This window comes from Leucopleurus acutus, assembly GCF_964270905.1.
Source record: "Leucopleurus acutus genome assembly, chromosome: 3".
NCBI lineage: Eukaryota > Metazoa > Chordata > Mammalia > Artiodactyla > Delphinidae > Leucopleurus > Leucopleurus acutus.
The window spans coordinates 10,297,430-10,302,305 of NC_139145.1; the positions used below are offsets into that span (position 1 = coordinate 10,297,430).

The 4,876-nt window shown below is 44.6% G+C and overlaps 1 pseudogene across 1 annotated transcript; it reads left to right on the top strand.

Moving 5' to 3' along the window:
* The first annotated feature begins 503 nt into the window (after positions 1-503).
* On the top strand, positions 504-2,001 carry LOC309959862 (ETS domain-containing protein Elk-4-like; annotated as a pseudogene). The gene is made up of 2 exons: positions 504-615; positions 673-2,001. The product of its transcript is annotated as an ETS domain-containing protein Elk-4-like (transcript).
* The last annotated feature ends 2,875 nt before the right edge of the window (positions 2,002-4,876 follow it).

Genomic DNA, 4,876 nt, shown 5'->3' on the forward strand with positions numbered 1-4,876 from the left:
AAATCTTCAAAAATTGACTGTAGTGATAAATGCATGTATCTACAAATATACTAAAAGCATGAAAATGTATACTTAATGGGTGCCTTCCACAGTATGTGCCATACATTTCAATAAAGTTGTTCAAATAAGTCAATGCATGAAGTGTTTTGCAATGTAAGAGTTTTGCAATTAAGTCTCCTGGGAGTATAAAAATTTCCAGGTTAATTAATATCCATCACTTCACTTAGTTATCATTTTGTTTTTTGTTTTTTTTATTTCGCTGTGCTGGGTCTTAGTTGCAGCATGCGGGATCTTCCATCTTCCTTGCAGCATGCGGGCTCTTTTAGTTCCGGCATGCAAACTCTTAGTTGTGGCATGTGGTATCTATTTCCCTGACCAGGGATGGAAGCCGGGCCCCTGCGTTGGGAGTGTGGAGTTTTACCACTGGACCACCAGGGAAGTCCTAACTATCTTTATTTTTGTTTGTGTGGTCGGAATGCTTAAGATCCACTCTCTTAGCAGGCATGGAGCGACTGGCAGGCCTGGCTGCTGCAACGAATGGCTTGGCTGCCGCCGCCTTCTCCAGCTCCGCCACAGGGGTCACAGTGGCCGCGGTGCTGTCCTCGAGTTTCCAGGGTGAGGAGGTGGCCGGTGGAGAGAGGCATCATGTTTGAGGCAGAGACCCTGAGGCAGCCTCGCAAGTGGCCTCCTTCATTGCTGTTAACAATGCCATCACCCTGTGGCAGTTCCTCCTTCAGCTCCTAAAGGAGCCTCAGAACGATCACATGATCTGCTGGACCTCTAATGACGGGGAGTGCAAGCATTTGCAGGCAGAAGAGGTGGCTCGTCTCTGAGGGATTCAGAAGAACAAGCCTAACATGAATTATGACAAACACAGCCGATCCCTCAGATACTATTATATGAAGAATATCATTGAAAACGTGAGGGGTCAGAAGTTTGTGTACAAGTTTGTCTCACACCCAGAGATTTTGAATACGGTTCCTATGCCAGTGGGCAGGCTTGAGGGAGACTGAAGCTTTACGCATCAGTGAAGTCAGCAGCGAGAGATCCATAGATGAAGAGAATGGAGGGAAAAAGAAGCCACTGCAGCCTGGTGCCAAGACCCCTAGCTGCAGTGACTACAGACACTCTGGCTTATATTCTCCATTTACCCTCAGATCTTTGAACTCCTCCAATAGGAAGCTTTTCAAATCTATAAAGGTTGAGAATCCAGCTGAGAAATTGGCAGAGAAAATAATCCCCTCAGGAGCCAACACCATCTGTTACCAAATTTGTAACACCTTCTAAAAAGCCACCAGTTGAACTTCTTGCTGCCACCAGTTCAACTGACCCAAGTATTTCTCCATCTTCCAAAGAAACTGCCCAAGCGCTGGAGACTTTGTCTTCCCCCAAACTGCCTTCGCTAAAAGCACCAACTTCTGCATCCAGTGCAACTGCCACTTTTACCACCACACCTCCTATTTCGTCCATTTGCCCTTTTCAGGAACCTCCTAGAACACCTTCACTACCGCTGAGTTCCAACCCAGAGATGGACCCAGACATGGACGCAGACATGGAGCCTCAAGACCAGGATTCAGCTTTGCCAGAAAAAGACAAAACAAGTAATTCATCAAGGTCCAAGAAACCCAAAGGGTTAGAGCTAGCACCAACCATCATGATCACAGGCAGTGATCCAAGCCCACTGATTATTACGCTAGGATTATTTTCACAGACACCCTTCTTGACTCTGAGTGCCTTGGTCTCCAGTATCCACTTTTGGAGTACTCTCAGCCCTGTTGTTCCCCTAAGTCCAGCCAGACTGCAAGGTACTAACACACTTTTCCAGTTTCCTTCTGTGCTGAACAGTCATGGGCTCTTCACTCTGTCTAGCCTGTATGGACCTTCCACCCCGGCCCATTTTCCACAGATCTACAGAAAACAACCTATGCACTTGTGGAATGGGAGAAACAACGAATAAACAGAGAGACATTGAACATGAATATATTTAAAGTGTGCGATTAATACTTCCACAATGATGATAATAGTCTATTGTGATTTCTGCCATTCCCCATTAAAATGCATTTTTTAGGGTTCCCTTAAAAAAAAAGATCCACTCTTCATAAATTTCAATTATACAATACAGTATAAGTGTATCAGATCATCATATTTTAATCTTTAAATGCAGTTTTATTAGTTAGTTATACTTCAATAAACCTGAGGGGAGGCAGGAAGACTTTTAAGGTATTTTCCAATTTTCAGTACAACTTACTGTTTTTCTTCTATCAGTGGAAATAGGAATACAATTGCCTTGAATGCTGACATTTCGAGGTTTTCTAGGCACACAGAGAACACTGATCTAAAATAAATTTCCTTCCAGTGTAAAATGTACAGCTGAAAAGTTAATGCACACACCTCACAGCTTGTGGTTTGACTGAGATTCGTCCTGGCAACCAGCTAGGACTGAGTGATTCAGACCTCCTACCAAAGCCAAGTGCTCTGGGATTCTTTAGCTTAAGTACCTAATGAGTGGGGATGGGGAGGGATGGGTGGAAGGCTCAGCGCTGTCAAGGCGCAAAGATGAAACTGGAGCCAGCCTCTTTATTACAAACGGTGAGTTCACATCTAAGTGTCTGCCTTTCTTAACAAGAAGCACAGTTCCATGCCGGGCAGTCCCAGGCCAGGGAAAAGTTCTGTTTCAAACCTTAAGTGCCAGGCGGGGACAGATTCAATCCCAGCGGCGCTAAGTGATTCTGCTGAGTCAGGCTTCCTCTCGCAGGTTGTCACTCAGGTACTTGGGGGCGGGGTATTGGGAATCTGTCCAAGCGGGAGGCCGCTGGGGCAGGTGGGTGGGGCGATGCTCCGCACAGACGTGGATGTCCTTTTTTTCTCCAATTGCGCCTAGACAGAACTTTTCCCTGGCCTGGGATTGCCTGTGATAAGAGGATGGCCCAGGCCAGTCCTGCCTGGAAGAAGAGGGTCTTATGTCCTCCAGGGATCAAGGGCTTGGTGTAAGGCTGTGTGGCCAGGCATGGAACCGACCTGCAGAATAGCTCTTAGTAGGGCTGGCAAGAACTCATGAAATTTCCAGAGCGCTCCCCGCCTTCCCAAAGTCAGTTTCCCCTCTCCGATTCACATCATCTATCAACTATTCTTCTCCCGCGGTATATTTTAAACACACCAGTTTTTAATTGTTTATCCTATTTGCGCAGAGTCGTGGATTGCACTGGGGAGGGGGGCGGTCTGTGGATGTTTTACACGAGGGGAAAGCCGAGAATAACCACTTGGAAGTAGGTGTATGAAATCCCTTCTCCTCCCAATTTTTTTTTCTTGGAAGAGACATCCTATGGGAAATCATTTTGTGGAGGGTTTTTTTTTTCAAACTTTTCTGGACGAGCTAACCTGTGACCACTGCCCATCTCTGGGTTAGTGCCCTTCAAAAGATTTACTCACTTATTTAAATTTCTTTTTTCAATAGTGTAAAATGTACTTAATTAATAGAGCTTGAAAGACCGTATAAAATATTTTCAAAGAGGCAAGAAGGGTAAATTTCAGGGGGGAAAAAAAATCCAGTGTTACATTCCAGTTTTTAAGAATTTTTATTTCACAGGCTTCCGTGGTGGCACAGTGGTTAAGAATCCATCTGCCAATGCAGGGGACATGGGTTCGAGTCCTGGTCCAGGAAAATCCCACATGACGCGGGGCAACGAAGCCCGTGCACCATGACTACTGAGCCTGTGCTCTAGAGCCCACGAGCACAACTACTGAGCCCGCGTGCCACAACTACTGAAGCCTGCACACCTAGAGCCTGGGCTCTGCAGCAAGAGAAGCTACCAAAATAAGAAGGCTGCGCACTGCAACGAAGAGTAGCCCCCACTCGCCGCAACTAGAGAAAGCCCGCGCGCAGCCACGAAGACGCAACGCAGCCAAAATAAATAAATAAATAAATACATAAATACTGAGAAATGTCCTTTTGGGGGGCTTGTGGATACAGGAGCTTTTTTCAGTTTTCCATTCTATTAAACACTTGGAATAAATTTTAATGCATGGCAAGGTTGTCAAAGACTACACTTTTATGTAAATTATGATTTTCCTGTTTGCTTTTTGTCTTTCCTTCTGACTGGTATTTGTTGAATAGAATTTGAATTAAGAAGAGAGACTTGCGATAGGACAAGAAAAATCTAGAGTTGGAGATACCTTGCCTGTGAGTAACGTTAGGGCCTAGATTTTCCAGAATCGATCCTCTTTGTGGTTCCTTGTTAGAATTTACCAACAGCTCATCTGTGTGTGATTTTAAAGCAGATGCAGAGAAGTTATTCTTCCGATTTTGGAGCCACCACACTGGGAGAGAGACAGATACATAGAAGCTTCAAGGACACCATCTTCCAGGTTATTTTCCAGATTCAGTGCCCTTGTAGTCAAGAGCATCCCCCAAACCACCATCAACTTTTTGATTTTCATTTTCATAGAAGTGATTTTCCCCTGGTGTCCCACATGAAGATCCATGAGAGTCTGATTTTTTTCTGGAAGGCTTCATGTCTCCACCGAGAAAGTATTTCAGAGTTTTACGATTGGGAGTATTTTCTGATTCCACTGTTCTCTAGATTATACCTTTATAATGTCTAATTTTTGTGGGAAGCACTTGATGCTGTTCACAGTGCTAGTGAGTATGTTTTCCTGATTCACCATGATATTTACAATGGTGCAGCCAAAAAGAATTACATGGGAGTTTGATATTTGACTTTTAATTGGATTTACATACCTAGTCACCCTTCCTGGCCCACAATGGATAAACAAGTTAGGAAGGTTTACTCATGTTCCTTTTTCTGTGCCAGTGTGTAAGAGGGTCAAACCTTTAAAACCTGTAGGCTCTACTCCTATACACCTTAAAGGGGCAACA